The sequence below is a fragment of the Crocodylus siamensis genome, chromosome 3 (assembly GCF_052110815.1).
Source record: "Crocodylus siamensis isolate JL-2025a chromosome 3, ASM5211081v1, whole genome shotgun sequence".
NCBI classification, from domain to species: Eukaryota; Metazoa; Chordata; order Crocodylia; family Crocodylidae; genus Crocodylus; species Crocodylus siamensis.
Genome location: NC_143397.1, coordinates 226467088 through 226489557, shown reverse-complemented (window position 1 = coordinate 226489557; position 22470 = coordinate 226467088). Strand labels below are relative to the sequence as shown.

The 22470-nt window shown below is 43.8% G+C and overlaps 1 protein-coding gene across 4 annotated transcripts in view; it reads right to left on the bottom strand.

Moving 5' to 3' along the window:
- The window catches only part of ZFPM2 (zinc finger protein, FOG family member 2), a 432895-nt gene that overhangs the window by 315872 nt on the left and 94553 nt on the right, over positions 1–22470 (bottom strand). The gene's annotated exons all lie outside the window — the stretch shown is intronic.

Sequence of the window (22470 nt, the reverse complement as noted above, 5' to 3'; positions counted from 1 at the left end):
TTTAAATCCCTGTCTAGATTCAGCAAGATAAAGATAATAACTGAATTTTGCATTTTATAATAAATTATCTTTATTATACATATACCTAATAAGTAGATATTGCCTGGAAAACTGCAAGCAATGAGACAATGTTAAGGTTTTTGAGGATGGCACCTGCAATATTAATTGATTACTGCACATGAAATAAGCTCAAACTGAGATCTAGACAAAAAGCTGCAAAAAAGATACTTTGGAATTCAGAGTGAAAACAACCTGAGAAAATTTCATATCACAGACGTTCACACAAAATACTCTGGCTGTAATAATGTGCCAAGTGACATGCATTGGCGTGCTTATTCAAATGAACAGTTAACTATTTTTATTGTATCTTAATTATATTAAATCCAAGGAAAGTTTGCCTACGAAGACATTCTAAAGCACAGAAAATATCAAAAGCTGAAGCACACAGATTGTCAGTTTAAGACATTTTTAAAACATGGCTTTGTATAAACTTGTGACAAATACAGAAATATTAGTCTTTTAAAACTAACTGCTGTAGTAATAAAACCCTGAGAATCAAACAGACTTGTTGGTTTGTAGATGAGAAAAAAAGGTAAAAAAAACAAAGCATAAATAGTAAGGAGTTGTATGTATTTTTCATTGTTTTCTTTTCTTATTAACAACAGAGATCAAGACACATGATTACAAACTACAGGGCCAAATTCATATATGACATCAGTGGAACTACACCAATTTTCATGAGTTGAGGATGCAAGTCACCATTCTCAGTGACATGATTATATGCTATACAACAAACCCAACGTTATTTTTCTCTCGCCTTATATGAGGACATACTTGCAGTAACACATATATCTTTCTTTCTGTCCATGAAACAAAGCAGTCTATAAAGTAACAACATGTGCAGCCAGTGAAAAATTTATGCTTGATATCAACTCCAGCCATTGTTATAGATGTACTAAAATAGGGTTTTTCAACCTTTTTTCAACTAGCATACCCCTTCTGGTGGCAGCAACTAGATGCGGGGCAGGTTGGGGGGACTTGCTCACAATGGCTTATGCCACCATCCACCGCCCTGCACTCCTGCACCCCACTTTCCCACAGCCAGTCGCATGTGTGACTTCACAGGCTGTTCATGGGCCTCGCACCCAGCCAATTGCACACCACCTGTCAGCAGCCTGTGGAGCCACACTTGCAACCAGCCATGGCAAAGTAACGCATGGCAGTGGCACAGGGCAGTGGGTGGCAGCGGTGACCACCACACTCAAGCCCCCCACCATGTTTGGCCAGCCAGGCAGCGCCTATGTGGCCCGCAAAGGGGCTCTGCTCCCCTCACCTCCTCCCTGCTCCTAGGAGCCAGCAGCGTGGGGTGGTGGGTGGCAGCACAGGGTAATGGGTAGCAGTGCTGGTGGCAGCCGCTGTGTGCAAGCCCTCCTACCCCATGTTCGACCACAGAAGGGCGCTGCTGCTCTCGTCCCCCCACCCTGCTCCTAGAAGTGGGCACAGAAACACACTCCCTCCACCCCACCACCATTCAGACCCTTTGTGCCTTGCTGCCCTCACAGCTAGGCAGGCAGGAGGCCTTTCCTGCTGTTGGCTATTGTCCAAAGGCAGTGGCATGGTGGCCAATCAAGAGAGCAAGCTGGCATGTGGGGTCGAGAGGCGCCATATGTTCCTAAGACCTTCCTAAGTATCCCTAGGGGTATGCATACCCCCGGTTGACAATCCCTGTACTAAAATAAAAATACATAACTGCATATAAATTTAAAGCTCAAGGAGACCATTATGGAAGACAACTAACCTGACTTTCTTTATAACACATGCTATATAAGGATATCTAGTAATTTCTGGATCAATTTCAAACACTAATTCAATCAGAAATTATCCATTAGATAACTTTAAAAACTTTAACAGTGAGGAATCCGTCATATCCCTTGTAACCATCCTTGTTTCAGTGGTTAATTATTCGTATTAAAAAACTACCCTGTTTTCAGCTTAAATTTGTGTAGAGTTAACTGAACCTTGTTACGCTTCTGTCTGCTAGGCTCAAGAGCCAAGTAGTATTCAATACTTCTTCGGGGTAGGTTATCTGACTGCCGTCAAACCAAAGTTAGTTTGCTCCAAACCACTCTGGCTAAGTACAGACAGTCCTGAGAAGAAGCCTGAGGCTGAATCAGTTCAGCCTTTGCAGGGTAGTCTAAACTGCAGAGATTAAACAGACATTCACTTTTGATTCAGGAAATGCAGCCACATACCTGCAGTGGCTCAGGCCAGAAGCCATGGGGCACTAGAGCACACATCCCAGCCTACCAGCTACTGCCAAAGGGAAGGGGACTGAAGCTTCAAGGTTTTTCTCCGCTCCCTGCTCCAGTAGAGTGTGCATGGCCAGGGCCCAGTCCTGGGCTAGCACCTGGAGGGTGGGGGCTGGGTCAGCCTGGGCGGTAGGCAGAGGGAAGCGCCTGCCAGGCTTCTGTCCCTCTCCGCTCCCTGCCTGGGGGGTAGGATAGGAGGCTGAGGTGGGGATGTGTGGGGAAAAAGGTAGTGGGATTGAATTCATACAAGTTTGAACAAGAATAGTCCTTTCTCTGAAGTGACCATGTATTAAACAGCAATTTGCAACCTTAAGCACACAACAAAGAACAACCAAAAGTCTTCGCCTAAGCTAAGACACAGCCCAGAAAACACAGTAAGAGAACAAACAACTAGTCTGACTTGAAATGGAACGTAATAAACCAAAAAACAAGAGAAAACTTCGCATACATCTACATAGGTATTCGGCCTGTTATTCAGAAAGTCCTTCTTGGAGAATCAGCAGGTGTGGAGGTGTTGGAGTGAAGATCCCACAGGCCTCATCTCTACTTGGGACTTTTACAGGGGCACTTGCGCCCCATTCTCCCCCTTGACATTAGTATGCTTGTCACCTATAGCACCTTTGGCAGCACTCTCATGCATTCAGTGTCTTTTGTCTCTTCTTCAGTATTTCAGTCTCCCACCTTTTCCAGGTTCTGCTGTATAATGTAAATGTAGCTCTTTGTTTTCTTTGGCCACACCAGCCCAAGCAGTCAGGCATCCTCTTCTGTTCCCTTAGCTCTGTCTCCAGCACATACTTGTGATGATTGTGCCAGTTGTTTGCCAACACCTCCTAGTCTGGTCCTGCAGGATTTGGCCCTATGCTCACAAGTGGCAGGAAACAGTCCCTCCACCCTCAGCTCCCCAAATTCTTCTGCCTCCCACACAGCCTGGGGGAGCTGAGGGAAATTAAGCCCCCTTCCTCTCCCCTTATCACCTGCTTGCCTGCCTCAGTCTCTGCCAGAGGTGGGAGGAAGTGTGGAGTCTGCTGGTCTCCTGTCGACCCCCTGTCTACTGGCAGTTCCTCTCAGGCTCTTTGCCTCACCCACCCCTGCCACCCTCTAGCCCCCCACCCCTCTGCTCCAGCATCAGGCGGGGAATTGCCTGGCAGGGGCTCTCCTCCACACCCATGCAGACCCAGCTGCAGCCCCCAACCAAGTTTCCCACCCTCACCCCCTTCTCAGCCAGCCCTCACTGCTCTGGCTAGGGAACAGAAGGGTAGGGCCAACCCTGGTCTCTAAAGCAGACAGCACAGCCCAGTCCATCCCAAGGCTGCAAAGCATCCTGGGATGTGGGGGGACAGTGATTTAACTTGAACCAGGAAAGGGTCTTGGACAGAAGTTTCATAAACTGGTTTGACCTAAATGATTAAATCTGATACTACATTCAACCAGATTTATCTTAAACGAGTTTCAGCCATTTTGGAACTGGTTTATGTGCACTGTGCTTATGTTCTGTTACAGGTCTAAATCCATTTCTGATCACTTAAACCAGTGTGTGTGTAACTTCTGTCTCTAGCCTCTAAGGTACTAGTCCTTGCGGACTGTTTTGAGACTGAATTTCCCTTTTCTAATTCGAGAGTTTTGTTCATGTTACCTTTCTCTTTGAAAAATTCTGTCTGCAAACATTTTATATGAAAGAAAATGGATTTTTTTTCCTATTCTCCAAAAAATACTGTGTGGTATCAAACTGTGTGGTCTCAAATGGAAGAGAAGCAACATGTGTGCACACCACCCTCCTCCCCTCCCACCCATTTTTCATTCATCCCAAAAATGAAAGTTTTGTCAGGATACAGCATATAAAAAATACACATCATAAGCATTTCCTAAGAATAGAAATTCTTAAGCAAATTTAACGAAGTCAACACTAGGGCTTTAGCTATAATTAACAAGAGCCTGGTGTTCCTTTTACTTATCCCCAATTTTATCCACTCAGAGCTCCTCTGACTTCACTGCAGTTACTCCTTACTTACATTATAAAGGTAAAGGCATTTTTTTTCCTTTGTTGTTTTATAATTTTGATTTAAGCATGTTCTTAATATAAATGCTTCTAGGAAACACTTGGGTCCCCTCTACATATTACAGGTATTGTGGAATTAACTGGTTAACTGTACAATTACCTGGAGACCAGCTACATGTGCAAAGTAGCTATCACACAATAAAAAGAGCAAACCAGCTATAAAATTAAACCTTGAATATGTGTACTAACTTTGGAGCTGGTTGCTACTGAGTTTTAATTTGCACATGTAGTAGGGTCAGCAATAAATCCCAAAGCCCTAGGGATTGTGGCAGCCACAATCTCCAGGATCCTGGGGGCTCATGCATGCCTGAACCCTGGGGATCATGGCTGCCATGATCCCTACGGCTCAGGGGTGCACGAAACCCCAGACTCTGGGGATCATAGCTGCCATGATCCCTAGGGCTCTGGGGTGCAGGGAAACCCCTGGGGCTGGAAGATCACTATAGGGGGTACAGGAAACCCCTGAGCTGGAACATCATGGTGATCCTCCAGCCCCAGGAGTTTCCAACACTTCCGGGGGGGGGGGGGTGGAAATCACCCCTGCAGTGATCCTCTGACCTCAGACATTTCCCCACATTCCCAGGGCAGAGGGGACTCCCTCTGTGGTAATCCCCCAGCCGCAGGGGTTTCCAGAGTCCCCAGGGCAGGGAGATTGTTACAGAGGGCATTCTCCAGCCCCAGTGGATGCCTCCTGCAGCTGGAAGCCCTTCAGTTGGGGTATATAGGGTTTTCAGCCATGGGAGCCTGTTTCTTGCCACTGCTGGGGGGACCTCAGGATCAAGCTGTACCAGTAGAAGAAACCAGGCAAGGCAAGGATCCCAACGTATATCTCATTTATAGAAAAAAAAATTAAAGTGACAGTGAAAGGTTGTTTCCAAGTATGGGATAAATTCCTGTTTTTCTCTAAAAGCAACTGAACAACCAATATAGAATGTCAGACAGGTCATTTTCTTTTCCCCCCCTCTGCACTTCCTGTTTAGTTTTTACCAAGTTCCTCCTCACATGGTTTTGAAAGTAAGACTTTGAATTTGTATTACAGTAAAATACAACTACAGACACTGGATTCTTCCAAAGGTTAAGTCTCCTCCTCCTCCCTCCCATGAAGGTGATGGTTTACGAACGAGCTGTGAGCATATACAGCTACACCAAACAACTGTGCTGGACCGCTAAGGTGGCTCTGGCTGCTTGCTACTAGTGTGCTTTTACCTCAAAGGACACTATGCTGATCAGCTGCATTTGATCTCCAGGTGAATACAGAAGTGGAGCCTTCAGTGTAAAAGTTCCAGCAAACAGCTGAACAGCTCAGCTCATCCTGAATTTTGCAGCTCATTGCAAACTATCCATATAACTGTGTTCTACTGTCCTAGCATTGGGAAGGGAGTAATCTGTTAAAGGGGTGTGAGCTGAAGGACAAAAAGAGGACAGAGATAATGTTGGAATATATGGGTTGTAGTGTTCAGCAGTTGTGGAAATGGTAAGATATACACTTGAGGAAGGGATAAGTAGAAGATATGTACTATCATATGGCTCATATTTTCATTTCCTTGTGCTTATGGACTTCGGTCAAGGTACGCATGTAGGAATCTTAGCTATTTAACAGCAAAGACTTCTGTTTGTTCATACATACAAATTGTAGCCATTTTTTATTAATTAAGAAATAAAAAACACATTTCTTATGTATGCTAAGCAGAGCCTTGGTATTTTGCTTTTTCAAAGCAATATGTTAGCATTTATTTAAGTGTGGACAATGAGCAAATACATTAAAAATTTTGCATCATTCTCTTCTCTTCCTGTATTCTAAAGCCCTACTATCTGGAGAAGCCACTGAAGTTTGTAAGATTTGCAAGAGAAATATCTCCAATACAATCAATTTATAACATCCATTAAAAACAGATGGATTATAGATGGTACTGCGGAGGCCAAGGCTTGAATCTTATTCTACTTTTATGGCCCCCTCACAACTAGTGGGAAATACAGGCACCTTTCCTCAGGAATCTTAAATCATCCAGAGAAATGCACAGATCCTCCATCCTCTCAAAGGACAACCTAGTGCACCTACAGGAATCAACTGAACCTGCCCCTGTCTTTACTGAGCTGAATATACCCAAGGAAGTCTGTAGATGTCTCCTATTTTTTCAATGGCCCTTACATGCCTTCTGAGGGAGATGTAGATAATCGAGATGAAGACACTCCTATGTTTATGCCCAACAGCCTAATAATTAGAACACTTGTAGAAGGCACATCCCAATTTGAATGAATGTCTTTTACCTCTCCCTAGGCATGAGGCCACGAGCTAGGCAGGGTCACAAGCATGCTCTGCTCCTTCTCTTGAAGCTGGCCCACCAGGCAGCCAAGAATGAAAGAGTCATAAGGCCAGAAAAAGCTCATGCAGGAGACTGTATAAGTAAGGAGGGCATTCTTGTGGAAAGGGGGAAGCCCTAGGTTCTGGCCTCACCCCAATTCCTTTTTATTCATTTTAACCAAAGTAGTAGGGCTGGAATGTTGTTTTAGCCACAAAGATCCAGGAAACATACAAGAAACAAGATAACTAATTAATATCTTTTACTGGCACAACTGTATACCTGGGACAGATGTTAGACAAGATTCCAGACACAACATGCCTGAAAGTGACCTGAAGGACATTTTGTGCCAAAAAACTTGTCTCACTAGAGGCATCACCAAAAAACCTTGTTTCTTTTATCCAGTGAATACTTAATGCAAAATACACATATGGCATTGGGAGCAGGGGCCGAAACTCAATGCTCTTCTCAGTTGGCCATACAGCTATGTTCAGAAAGACAAAGTGGAAATCTGCAGAGAATCTATGTAGCCCAATTGTGGTTGCACATGGTGGAACACAATCATATTTAGTGTATGTAAACAGCTCCTGGAGGCCAAACAAGATTTGATCCCAACAGTGTATGGAGACAATGGAAATTTAATATAAAAACTGATATGGGACCCTCAAATTTTCTTTCTTCACGTTTCATCCTCTGGATTAATACTAACCCTGTTTGTATTAAACATAACGTAAACCAATTTTGTTTAATTTCAAACAATTTAATTGACTCAAGTGTTCTGGCTTCATTTTTGTGTTCTTTATTCTTCTTTTATCCACTGACTATTTCTCACTATTATTTTTCATTTGCAGTTATTCTATTATTGATTCTAATTCTAATCAATTTACTGATAAATACATTCCAGCTTAAGTCCGAATCATTTCTCTCTATTTCTTTCTCTTTTAATGTTTTTTAAGGCTTATATTTACATTGCTACTTTTTTCCTTTCCTAACCTAATCTTTTACTTTTTAGTACTCTTTATTTCCCCTCGTTGTTGTCTAAAGAAATACAGAAACACTTATTTTCTTTCATTAAGTGATTTGTTATTACTGATGTTTGCTGTGCTATTTGTTTACATTCATAGAAAAATGCCATTTCTTCTTTAATTTAAAAATATGGTATTATTAGCTAGCAATAGATAACAGAAGTAGATGAAAGAAAAACTGGTTTAAGAATCTATTTCTTTGTGGGGAAAAAATCATCAAAAGGTTCGTTGCCTATAGTAATTTTTGTCACAAACCTTGTATTTGAACTTTTCCACTATTTCAGTAATTTCTCAGCTTTTCAGGTAGGAAAAAACTGCACTTCATGTGTAGGTGTTGGATGTTCCAAAGGACTAATTTAATTAAAAGGCAAAATAAAATAAAACATTGAATAACTGCAAATGCCATAATTTGAAATAAACAGAATTATGGTCTACAAGTTGGTTTTCAATAGCAAGATGCATTTGGAGAGGTTGGGATTTTCTTGTTTTTTCCTTAAGGTTTTTCACAGTTTATATTATTCATAACAAAATGGTAATTCAACAGGAAGAAAATGAAGGTACTATACCATTACATAGTTCAACATGATACAAGACAAGTAGTCAGGTCAAGAAAAGTGTGAAGTAAATACCCTACCTGAAATTCTCAGGTCAGATTTTGCAATGTCTAGCAAAGCTTGTGTAGCAGTGCACTGGTTGTACCTGCCGCTTTAAGACCACCAGGCAGGCTATGGAGCAGGCAGGTGGTTTCAGGCCCAGTTAGGTAGTCACCTGATTGCAGGGGGCTGCCTCATTGGAGTAGGGCTAGGCACGGAGAATATAAGCCTAGACCCTGGGAACAGGGCCAGCAGTTACACCTGGGGAGCTGGAGGAGTACATCGTACAGCCTGGAGAATCCTGTAACACCCAGAGGTTTAGGGTAGGGGATAGAGGAAGTTTCCTTTTGGTCCTGGGTAACGCTCAAAACTGCACCCTGCCGGAGTTGGATGGTGGGACGGGACTGCCAGTGGCAGGGCAACCGCCAGGAAATGCTACACTTGAGCCACTCCAGTGAAAGGAAAGGATGGGGCAGCAGAAATACTCAGTCCACACTACCTTGTGGATTACCCCCACACAGGGAAAAGGCTAGGGGAGCACACCCCAACAGAAAAGCACAATTGGGCCAAGGTCCACCAGGAGTAACCTGAGGCCTGAGAGGCAAATAGCCCAGTGGGGAGCTGAAGCTCAATGTGGGGCTTGAAGCCCACAGAGAGTGGAGTGTGGCCCAGTAAGGGGTTGGAGAATGAAGTGTGGTCCAGTGAGGGACCAAGGGGCCAAGACCCACTGAGTGGAGCCTGAGTGCACCAGAGGCAGACTCCAGCCCACTGAGGTGCTGGGCGAGTAGCACTAAGAATAGGATGCCATCTGCGAGGCATGGGACATGGTGTAGGGATGGCTTGGAGCCATGGCACTGGCCCGGAATACCAAAGCCACAAATCAGAGCAGCCTCCCACATTATATATTCATCTACATCAAGGTGTGGCAGGTGACTGCAGGGGCAGTCTGCCTTAAAACAGGGCTGGGGGGGGCATCTATTTTTTCAGGTGCCCAGAGGATCTCCCCCACTCCATTACAGCTAGCAAAAAAGGGCAAATGATTAGTTTTCTAAACAAATGGTATACATTTTTCTGTATATTGAATATTTTACATAAAATAAACGTTCACCAAATTTTATTAAACTGATTTTTACTACAAGTAGTTGTGGTATTTGAAAGCAGTCACACAGGCAGGTAGTTATTTTCAACCCTGCTGTTTTAATCCATGTTGTTCCTATCAATATTAGCCTCTTATAAGAATTCTCATACAATGTAACTATTGAACTTTCTTGACTAGGAATGTTACAGTGACTGTTAGTCACTCTATAATGTATTTTGCAATCAGCTAAATCAACAAAGTATTTTTAACAATGAACAGTTCAGAACTGACAGATCTACTTTCTTGTTCACAACTGCTTATCGCAGCATAGATATCATATATGTTTTCCAGGTGCTTCCTATAGTTAGGATACCTTCACAGAAGCCGCTTGTGAAAGATAAGGTCATAAAAGAGATGAAAAATGTGTGAGCTTCATACACTCATGGTTTTATCATCACACAAGATAGCTTTGGGTAAAGGACTATACCAGTCACAAACAGCAGACAGCAGCATACCGGAGTGAGAGAACATTAAAAGTTTAAAATTCAGTTTGTGTTCTTTTTCCTAGAAGCATAAATGTAAACCTAAACTGTTAACATCCTAAAACACTTGTTCAGAATGAAACACTGCTTCTCAATTAAAATACATCAATTTAGAAACAACTGCTATAAAGCCTGATAGTATTCTGTACCACTGAGAAAGAAATATGGATTTTATTCTAGGGAATATCACTTCTTCTAGTAGACTCCACTTCAACAAGATGTATAACTATTTACATAACTTGAAGAATCCTACCGAAGTTCAGGCATAAACCTGACCAAACGTCTTATTGAACTGGTGTTTTAGTAGATTTTCAGATACAACAAATCAGCATATCAATAGTCTTCTTTATTATTTGTATTACCAAAGGACCCAGGCCCCTGTGGCAATAATAGACACATCTGGCTCTGGGAACCAAATGGAAGCCATGTACTCAGTGAAAGGGTCTTACACTCCAGAGATCCTCTGAGATTGGACTACAGAGGTAGCACTGAAAAAACTCTGAAGGAAACAGTACTTTAACTGGATTTTAAAACAGCCTTATCACTAAACTTTGACAGCATTTAGATATTCCACATGAACTACAGATCTCATCTAACTTGGAAAAGTGGCCATCTTCGGATTCTCTGCATGCTTTTAAAACAAACAAACAAACAAACAAGAGGAAATCCTCTAATGCTGATGGCCACTCAAACTGCCAGTACATACCAAACATACTGTTTGATTATGCCTAGTACATTTGTAAAATGCCAAAACTCCAATTTAAGATTAATCACGTTTTGGTAGAAGAATATTAATTTTCTTGATAAAGCCATTAAAATTGGAAGGAATGTTTTTGTACATTTTTATATTTTGCACCTGGTTTAGGTATTTAAAGACTAAAGGGGCTATGATGCTATGCTAAAGAATTCATTCTTGCAAGAAGCCAAAAAAGGGCAAGATTTTCCAGTGAAATGGTTGTGAAAGTACAGCATTTGAATAATGGAGATTTTACAACAATCAGCTCAGGTTTTTTAAATCACTTTAACTGATATACAGCAGAAGCAACTCCGCTGAAGTCCACTGAAGTGGAGTAACACCAATTGTATAATTAATAGCAATATAAGTAAAATCTATCCTTCAATCCAGAATACAGTTACTTGCCTTGCTAAATATATATGAAACAGCCCAATTCTTCTACACAAGTCAATCCACTGAATTCTATTATAACTTTTACCAGTAATGTGTAGATCTAGATTTTCAAAATAGGAGATGTGAGAAATAAGACTGGCACTGCAGAGATGGCTGCAGCCATGCAGTATTTCCCATGGACTTTGAGTCCCCAGAGAAGATAAGACTCCCCCACACACCCCCTCTCCCCAATGCTCAGTAGCACCTCCCTCCCATTTCCCCCTCTCCAGCCAGGGTTGCTTCTGCAAGTCAGAAGCAGGGACCTGTCCACCACCACCACTGTCCCCACCTAATCTTGGGGCAGGGGAAACCCCAAAGCCACATCTGCCTTGCTCCAGCTGCAGGCTACGCAAAACAGCTGCATGGGGGGTTGACCTCAGCTGGAGATGGTGGCAGCAAGTGGGTCCCTCTTTCCAACCCCTGCTCCCTACCTGGTCTCTCCAGGTGCCCCCCTTGGTGGGGAGCAGGGACTGAAAACAGAGAGAGCCACCCAGTGCCATCTTTGGCCCAGCCCAGCACTGCATAGCTGCTCCCCACAGCTGATGCCCTGGGCTGAAAGGAAACGTGAGGGAAAGGATGAGGAGCAGGGACCTGCTCATGCACCTATTCCTGGCAGCCCTCAGCTGGAGCAGGGCACTAGCAGTTGGGGCTTCCCCTGCCCCCCAGTCAGCTGGGGACAGCAGCAGTAGAGGGGGCAAGTTTTCAAATGTGATTTTATTAGGAGTCAGATGCTGGGTGGTTTTGAAGATCTCATTAGATGCATCTCATTAGATGCATCTTTAGCTGCCAATATTCTTACAAATCTGGACACTAATCAAGTGTTAAACATTTAACACATGAGTGCAGATTTGGACAAATGTACAAATTAGAGAGTTAACAGGAGATATTGCTCTGCAGCAGCTGTCTGTGTGCCTGTTCTTAGTTCAAGGTAGGTAAAAATTAAACTGGAGGAACTTAGCCCTCCTTTAAATCAGAACAAAAACTTCACTGGTTGTGTGGGGAAATTTACTGCAGGGCATCTGATGTGGTAAATCCCACCACCAGTAAACCATGGTACTTTATTCATTTAACCATATCCTAACTTCAAGTCAGTGGGACCACTTGAACACTGAGCAGCAGCGGTATAACTAGCAGGGTTTGCTTTCTCCCATGCAAGTTGCCCTTGGTAGGCTTATTACAGTGGCTGGTCACTAGGGGGCATGGATGTCAGTCTGCATCGAGGAAATGGGTCCCCTGGGATGACACTGACTAAGGACATAGATGCATTACATATTTCATGTAGTAACTCTCCCATGTGGTAAAGGTACCACACACTTTTCACTTTACCCTGAATTCAAGTGATTTAGTAGAGTTATGCATCTTTTGCCCATTCCATTTTTTATTAATTAATAAACATATAGTATGAGTAAGGATATGTGATAAGACAAGCAAATAATAGATGAGCACCAACAGTTCCAAAAAAAAGAGGAAATAATAAGACAATACAAATTATCTATAGGCAGTGATCTCAGCATAACAGCTGCCTGTCATCCAGGAATTCAGTGGATGTACAGCCCAAAATTTAAAGATTAAAAGAGACTACCTATGTCTTTCCCCTTTGCTAATTTGGTTCTCCAAAGAACAGAACTTATTCAGGAAGACAGGCTCTCATAGTTTGAGAAGCAACAGTTTTAGTTGCTTACTGAGATTCTACCTGACCCAAACAGGCTAGCTACAGAGGAGTTTGCTAGGGAAGGCCTGCTTGGAAAGAGAGGCATGAAGTGAGATGCAGCACATTAGAGGACCCAGAGGCATGGCTGGAGGACATGGCAATACCACAGCCACTGCCACTTCCAGCTTTTTCTCTGCTTCCACCTGTGAGGCATCTGCCCAGGCAGGACCACACTACTGAGGCTTCCACCCAGGTCATAGTTTGGTGCCGTGCAGACTGCAGCTTGTAGATTCCTTCCAGTATCAGCCATGTGAGGGGCGGCCTGTAATGTAAGCAGTACCTTCTGGTGGCATCCCTTAGGGAGAAGGCAAAAGACCTATAAAAGGAAGTAGCAAGGGTATAAACCATCCTCCACCATGAGGACTTTATCAATTCCATGCTGGAGAAAACCTCTAGGACTGTGGAGGAAGAAATGGTGGTGATAGAATAGGAAGAGGGCTTGGACTCCCAGGAAGATGGAAGCTTGTATCTTCTGGCAGCAAGAAATAGTAGTGATCTCCACATGCAGTGTTTTGCCTGGAAAACAGACATGGAGTGCTAGCAACAAGGGAGGAGAAGAGCATTCCATTGGTGGAAGAGGCCAGGCCAGCCATCCCCAAGGTAGAGAGGATAGAGATCACTGCCACAAAGAGGAACTGATGGGTGGTAGCGGTTGGATATTCCCTTCTGTGGGTGACAGAGGGGTCCATCTGCCAGCCTGATCTGTTGTCCCAAGAGATCTAATGCTTCTCTGGAGCCCAGATCCGAGATGTCACAGAAGGATTACTGAAACTCATCTAGCCCTATGAGTACTACCCCATGCTGCTCATCCATGTGGGCACCAAGCAGATCAAGAGTGACTATAGGGCTCTGAGTGTAAGGGTGAAAGGGACGGGGGCACAGGAAAAGGCCCTGGCAGGAGTGGACGGATCCTGAAGATCAATGTGTGGCTGTGCAGGAAGTGTCACCAACAGGCATTCAACTTCTTCAACCATGGGATGTTCCAAGATGGACTGCTAGGAAGAGATAGGATCCACCTGACAAAGAGAGGGAAGAATCTTTGTGTAAACAGGTTCCCTAACCTAATTAGGAGGGCTTTAAAATAAGTTCACTGAGGGATGGAGAACAAAGCCCTGAGGTAAGTGGGGAAGCGGGGAACCTGGAGGAAGCAGAAGCAGGAGGGGGCAACAGGGGAGACCTTATTCTTCCTGACAAAGAAGGGAAATTAACTAGTTACCTTAAGGACCTGCACATGAATTCACAGAGCCTGGGAAACAAGCAGGAACAACTGGAAGTCCTCACACAGTCAAGGAACTATGACATGACTGAAATAACATAGACTTGGTGGGATAGCTCTCTGATGTGAGCACTCTCATGGATAGATACAAACTGTTCAGGAAGGACAGGCAGGGGAGAAGAGGAGTTGTGCTGTATGTAAAAGAGATGTAGGATTGCTCAGAGTTCCAGTATGAAACTGGAGATGCGACTGTTGAAAGCATCTGGGTTAAGGTTAGAGAGGAAAGAAACATAGGTGATGTTGTGGTGGGTATGTGCTATAGACCACGAGACCAGAAAGATGAGGCTTTTTTCAAACAACTGGCAGAAGCTTCCAGATCACAGACCATGATCATCATGGGAGACTTCAATCACCTGGGAGGGCAAAACAGCAATGGCTAGGCAATCTGGGAAGTTTTTGGACAGCGATAGAGACAACTTCCTGGAGCAAGTCTGGAGACACCAACTAGGAGCTGTGCTCTTCTTAACCTACTGCTCACAAACAGGGAAGAATTGGTGGGGGATGTAGAACTGGACGACAAGTTGGGCAGCAGTAACTATGAGATGACTGCGTTCAGGATCCTGACAAAAGAAAGAAAGACGAGCAGCAGAGTACGGACCCCGGCCTTCAGACTCCCTCAGGGAACTGCTGGGCAGGATCCCTTGGGAGACCAGTCTGTGGGGGAAAGGAGTCTGGGAGAGATGGATGTATCCTAAAGAAGCATTACTGAGGGAACAGGAACAAGCCATCCCAATGTGCAGGAAGAACAGCAAATGTTACAAGTGACAAGCTTAGCTTAGCAGAGAACTCTTCAATGAGGTTAAACACAAAAAGGAAGCTTTCAAGAAGTGGATGCTTGGACAAACAACTTGGGAGGAGTATAAGAATATTGCTAAGACGTGTAGGGATGAAGTCAGGAAGGGCAAAGCACAACTGGAGTTTGCATGCAGCAAGGGACATGACAGGTAAGAAGAAGGGTTTCTACACATATGTCAGCAACAAAAGGACGATAAGAGAAAGTGTGGGTCCTTTACTGAATGGGGGAGGCAACCTACAAACAAATAATGAGGAAAAGACTGAAGTACTCAATGCCTTTTTTACCTCGGTCTTCATGGGTAAGGCCAGCTCCCAGACTACTGCACTAGGCAGCACATTTTGGGGAGGAGGTCAGTATCCCTCAATGGTGAAAGAACAAGTTAGGGACTATTTAGAAAAGCTGGACATGTGTAAGTCCATGGGGCTGGATGCAATGCATCCAAGGGTGCTGTGAGAGTTGGCTGATCTGATTGCAGACCTGCTGGCCATTATCTTTGAAAACCTGTGGTGACTGGGGAAGGTCCTGGACAACTGGAAAAGGGAAAATATAGCTCCCATCTTTACGGAAAGAAAGGAGGAGGATCCAGGGACCTGTAGACCAGTCAGTGTCACCTCAGTCCCCAGAAAATCCATGGAGCAGGTCCTCAAAGTCCATTTCTAAGCAGTTGGAGAAAGTGATTAGAAACAATCAGCATGGATTCACCAAGGGCAAGTCATGCCTGACCAACCTTCTATGATGAGATGACTGGCTCTGTGGGTGCAGGGAAAGCAATGGACATAATATACCTTGACTTTAGCAAGACTTTTGATACCATCCCCAACAGCATTCTTGCAAGCAAGTTGAGGAAGTATGGGTAGGTTGGATGAATGGAATGCAAGGTGGATAGAAAGCTGGCAGGACTGGCAGGCTCAATGGGTAGTCATCAATGGCTCAATGTCTAGCTGACAGCTGGTATCAAGTGGGGCACCCCATGGGTTGGTCTGGGACGGGTTTGTTCAGTATTTTAACAAATCTGGAAGATGGGATGGATGGCACCCTCAGCAAGCCTGCAGAAGACACCAAGCTGGGGAGTCTAGTAGATAAACTAGAAGGTAGGGCTAGGATTCAGAGTGACCTAGACAAATTGGAGGATTGGGCCAGAAGAAATCTCATGAGGTTCAACAAGGACAAGTTCAAAGTCCTGCACCTAGGACAGAAGAATCCCATGCACCACTACAGCCTGGGGACTGACTGGCTAAGCAGCAGATCTGCATAAAAGGACCTGGGGGTTACAGTGGACAATAAGATGGATGAGTCAGCAGTGTGCCCTTGTTGCCAAAAAGGCTAACAGCATACCGGGCTGCATTACAAGGAGCACTGCCAGCAGATCAAGGCAAGTAATTATTCCCCTCTGTTCTGCACTGGTGAGGCCACATCTGGAGTACTGTGTCGTTTTAGGAACCCCATTATAGGAAGCATGTGGACAAACTGGTGAGAGTACAGCAGAGGGGAACAAAAATGGTTAGAGGGTTGGGGCACATGACTTCTGAGGAGAGGCTGAGGAAACTGGTTTTATTTAGTCTGCAGAAGAGAAGACTGAGGTACTTTGATAGCAGCCCTGAACTACCTGAAGGGTGACTCCAAAGAGGATGGAGCTAGACTGTTCTCAGTGGTGACAAATGACAGAACAAGAAGCAAATGTTCTCAAGTTGCAGCAAGGGAAGTTTAGGTTTGATATTAGGAAAAACTCTCACTAGAAAGGTGGTGAAGCACTGGAACAAGTACCCTAGACAAGTGGTGGAATCTCCATCCTTGGAGGTTTTTAAGGCTTGGCTTGACAACCTAGCTGGGGATGAACCGGCTTTGAGCAGGCTATTGGGACTAGATGACCTCCTGAAGTCCCTTCCAACCTTAATTTCTATGAATCTATGATTCTAACACTGGAGGCAAAGAAAGACCAAAAAGAGCTTTCCTAATTCCAGTGAAGACTACTGAAGTGCTACTTGCAGTCTTAGATGTTTCCAAGTCACAAGTCCAGCTCTCTAACAGTTGGGAGACTGGCTTTAAAGTCATGAGAGTCGTCAATAAATAATAAAATTTTGATTATTTTATTTGCCTTCTGGTTTAAAAAAAAATGAGGGTTTACATTTTCAAGTTCTTCTCAACAACTGGAAGGCTAGTTTATAGCATTACATTTACCTGAATCCCAGACAAATTTCAATTTAATCCAGCCCCCGCCAATAGATTCTATATGTGGAGAATTTATAAAGTTGTTATAATTGTCCATGTTTAGAATCTACTTACTAAAAAGCAATTTTAAATTCATCCCCCCGCCCCGCCACCTCTGTGGCAGAGAAAGCAGCAGCAGGAGGCAAGGGGCCAGACCCTACCCCCTGTTCCACCTAACCTCTGGCTCCCCAATGCCACACTGCATGCCCCCACAATATGCCCCCCCTTTCCTGTGGCTGCCCCTAATTTGCCTTTACCCACAGCTTACCCCCCATGCCTGTGCTTGCCCTCCTGCTGCCTGGCTTCAGTGCCTGTTCCCCACTGCCACCCTTCCCCACACCTTGCTCCCCTATATGCCTATTCCCCTGCTGCTTGTCACCGTCTCCCCTTATCACTGCCTGTTCCCCCTGCCACCCAGCCCCACCATTCCCAGCTTCCCCAGGACCTGTACTCCCTGCCACTTACCTTCTATGGTGGCTTTGACCCACAACGGCCAGCGGCAGCAGCCCTGGTCTTGGCCCCATCCAGACAGAAGCAGCAGTGGCAGCTCTAAGCCCAAACCCAAAGATAGGGGGAATGCAGGCTACATGGTCTCTTCTGTATGCCACTCAAACCACACTGCAGGTCTCTCCCATGCATCCCCACCCCCACCACACAGTCTCCCCTGCAATCCAAGCTATGCACCTGCTATCCTGTTGCATAAGCCACCCCAGCCTGGGGCAAGCAGCAGCTCAGCTCTGGAGCCGAGCCACCATCTGCCTCACATTGGTACTCAGATTTACCCCACAGCAACTGGGGGAGGAGGGGAAGCTTGTCTTGGATTCGAGTAAATATGGTAATAAAACCAAATGATTCTAGCAACTGGGGCTTTAAAACATTGTGAGATTTGATTAAAAACAAAACTACAAACAAACCAACCAACCAAAACACCCCCCCCGCCCCCTATGAATTGGAAACACTACAAGAGTGGAAGCCTAGGAAATACTCCCCTCCCTGCTGCCTTTGTAATCACAGCCTGGGGATGGCACAGAAGGCATAATATGGCCTGTGCTTACAGAGTACAATCTAGCCAATAAATATGTTCTAATCAGCCTCTTTAGTGATTACTCAGGTAAGAAATTATGTGAATTAGCACTGAGATCACAATGCTGAAAGTAACACTGACAAATGGTTAAACAAAATCTAATCTATTTCAATCTACCTATACCAATGACTGAAGATCACTTATTATGATAATAAGTTTCTTTTGGTGGAGAATCTTGGAAAAAAGGAGAATGGGATAATAACTAGTTATAAAAGAGAAGTTATGATCATTTCCTTTACTCTTGCTTTGAATACAAGTTTAAGCTTTCAGGAGATTTTTCTGGCCCTAGCAACTTGCCTTGTAAATTTCAGGACTTCCTTGAAGTCTTACCTGTAGGTCTTTTAACCAGCTATGATGTAGCTCTTGAGTAGAACAAAGTGGCAGATCCAAGTAGGCCTTGGAAATCCTAAAAGAACACAGTTTGGGCATTTTTGAGGTTCCTCATACTCTGGATTCACTAAAGCATGAATCTGTTCTTTTCCTAATTTAAACATATTAAGCTTCTTATAGTTGTCCCTGAACAAATTCCTGTCCCCAGCCATCCTACGTTTAAAAAGGGAAATTGTAGGCTTTTAAAATTCACCACTATAGTCATTTATGATCAAGTGCAATACTTACTTTCACATTACTGAGAAACAGGTGCCTGCCAGTGTCTTGTTGCAAATAATTTGTTTCTTGTACTTGAACAGAGTAATCACCTCTAGATTAAGCAGTAAAATCATCTTCATGCATTACACTGCAATGACCATGAGAAAAAACTAGTTCACGATCCACTACCTTGACAGTCCACTCTAATTCAATCCATGTTCCCTATTTCCAAAATATTCAGGTAATTTCAAAACTAGTCTGGGATCCCTGCAAGCCAAAACAAGTTAGAGAATAAAGTCTCATAAATAAATGGTTCCTTAGACTTTCTCTGTCACTTACTAGAATCCTCCCAGATTTTATCAGGATATCATATGGAACTGTTTATTCACTCCAAGTCTTTGCTTACATTACCACCAATAACTTAATTCTTCTTACAGGGTACTAAGCCTATACAGGACCCAGTTTTTTTTAACCTGTTTTCCTGAAGATTCCTTGTCAACTCATCTCCAAATTGCACTATCATCCAAAACTATTAGGTCAGAAACACTACAAAAGAAAAAAATAAGAAAAGACTACAAATCCCAAGCAAAATTAGAAAAAGATGCGAGGTACATGTACTCTAACAGTGCATGGAAGCAAATGAGTAACAGCATGTCGTTTCCTATTTTTAGGGAGTTTATTAATTTGTGATTCTTATTTTGTCAAATCTATGCCCCCTTTCAAAGAAACTGGGAAATGTGAATTTGTGGTGACTAAATAACCCCCTTACACAGAGGCTGGCAGCCTTTCAGTAATGGAAGGGTGAATTAACATAGCTCAGTCATAAGGAGGATTGGAGTGTAAAGTTTATAACAGTGTTCATCTTCAACAGCAATGACAGCAGGAGGTTCCTCCACAAAGCAAGTGTACAGGGACTACTGGACTCACTTCAGCTTCTCAGCACTGGGAGACTCATGGAGCACCTACCAAAGCAACCTGCAACCCCTAGGGAGACCCCTAGAGTTGGGGGTAGGCATTCATAGCTCACATACAAGTTAAAGGCAGGTACTCCCCTGCACAACAAATCCCAGCAAAGGGTTCCTAGCTGCAGAGCATCCCCACACAGGTCATTTACCCGACTGCTCAGCCAGTCCGTGTCTGGTCAGGGATATACAAGAACCCATATTTCAATCCTTGTCACTGTAGCTGTTCCTCAGTGCACACAGCCTGCCAAGCTCTGAGATTCAGCAGACTGCAAGGAGCATCCTGAAGCACCATGCATTTTCAGATGTATGAAGGAGCCGCAGTGGATGCATAGTCCATTCAGCAACATATGTTAAGCAGCAGCAAGGACTGAGCCACAGGCTCCAGCATGTCTTCAACTAACCCATGCACAGCACACACCCCTGAACAGACCATTCAGCTGCTGCCGCTGCAGTTTCTCTTTGCACCCCCAAAACCATTTTGCACCATGCACCAAGCTGGTCAGGGACGTGTGGGTATCTTTGTTCCAGTCCCTGCCCAGCGACTGCCCACTACATGCTTCAAAACGGCTTGGGCCGCCACTGCAGCTCCTCTACATGACCAAAAGCATGCTGTGGTTCAGGATGCTCCTTGCAGTCTGCAGGACTCAGCAGGCCACTTAAAAAAGCTTGGCAGCCAGATTTGGCCTGTGGACTGTCCCTTGCCAACCCCCGTCCTTACACACAGATGCAACAGAATTCCCAATTTCACTGTTCTTCTGAAACCCAAATGTACTGAATGGATTGGTAGGGGTTACTCTAAAATACTGGTCATATTCCAGAATTCTACACCTTTAAAAGCCATTCTCCAACTAGTTCTACAAAGTTTTTTCAAAATTCAATTTCCTAGTTAATTTCAGTTCATTTTCTGCTCATTGTTTTTGTCCCATTTGATTGAAACCCTACTTGAGATTTAATTGAAACCAACATTCACTTGGCCTCTTTGGGTCAAATCCTGATGTCATGTAAATAAGTGGGAGCTTTGACATAGAATTCAAAGGGACCAAGACTCACCTCCTAGTGATAATATCTGGGATACACAAGGGATAGTCAGTCTGCCAGGTGACTGTCTCATGAGTAGTAAAAAGTCCACTCCTTCTTCTGGTATGGGAGGGGCGAACCTCTTTGGGTTCTAGCAATGGGAGGGATGGGAAGCAATGTGAATGAAAGGAAAAGGCATGGCCATATCCTGGTGCTGGTACAAAAAAGGCAACTTTCCTCAAGGCAGGAGCCAATTCTGATGAAAATATGGGGGATGCCCAGCGCTCAGAAAAGACAGAGAAAGTAGACTGCCTCAGCTGAAGGGGATACAAATAAATCCACATGAGCCCACACTGTGCTACATGGAAAGCAATGCCCTGGAAACCCCAACACATGCATAAAGAAATCAGAATCTACTCTTGTATTGATATAATGGAATATTTTGAAAAATGTTAATTTCATGACATGCCAGACCATATTTGTCTTAGGAGATAAAAAAAATGCACAAGCACACATATATGCCCTCTCCTATCTCTAGTTACCAAAAAGAATTGATGTGTCTTTCACTTGCTTGGAAAGCCTACATAAAGAAAACATAACAAATTAAAAAATAAAAAAATAAAAAAAAATAAAAGGAGTATGAGCCCTAAGAAATCAGAAGTATTGCCAGGAAAAGATAATGTCAAGCCTGGGGGGGTAGGATCTGGTGCCAAGCAAAGCTGGGGGCTCTTCAATCACCTCTATCAGTGCTCTATCAGTGTCTACACTCCAGCCAAATCCAGAGAAAACAAGGAGTCAAAGATTCAGGTCAATAAGCTTATAGGCGATTTGCACAAACAGCTCCTCCAGCAAGGTAAAAAACAAAGTCATATTGGCTTTCCTTTTTTATTTTTTCTCTTTGAACTCTCTGGTCCAAACACACCCTGGAAATGTCAGTGTTATATGCAAGAATTTAAAGAGCTGAGCTTCTTAATCCTGTTAAGAAAAAAAGAACAAAGTTGCCTGTAAAGATCTCCTTATTGAGCTCAAAGTGATTATGGTATAGCTGCCTGATGCTGCTCCTGCTTCCAGTTCCTGTAGCAGTCAAGGTAGAAATGTGTCATTAAAGTTACAACTAAGGAGAAAAGAAATGCTATTGACTGAAAATGGTTTCTAAGAGGGGGGGAAACACTGTCTAAACCTACTTTCTGATCCAACACACACAAAACACAGCAAGTATGTTGTTAAACATAGAATCAAGGTAGAAGAGAAGAAGAGCATATTTCCCAGTTAGAAACAAAAAACCCACACACCAGAGGGTAGACAGGATGCACAGAAATCATTTTCAGAGTGTTAAGGGTTTGCCAGGTATTATAGATGCTGGTGGTGATAGCTTTACACATGCAGTGTGAAGGGAAAGATTAATGCACAGAAGAACTTAGCCTTGTGTTAGCTGACTCTTATACAGAGGAGCACTCTGCAGCTGTTTCCCTGAATCTCAAGCCTGACTGCACAATTGGGTCACATGATTTAAAGTAAAAAAATCAGACCTAAAACTGGTCAACCAGCCTAGTGGTAAAATGTTGTACATAAGCTTAGTTCATGTTCTGAGCTCATTCCTCACTGTCCCAACCAGAGGATGCAACCATTGCAGGGGCTGCATGCTTATTATCTGGGTGGCCTCATATATTCCCAAGGACCCCTCACCTTGAATATTATGGAATAGTAATTGTGTATGTGTATGTGTATGTATCACTTGATCTCGCCCTCTCCTG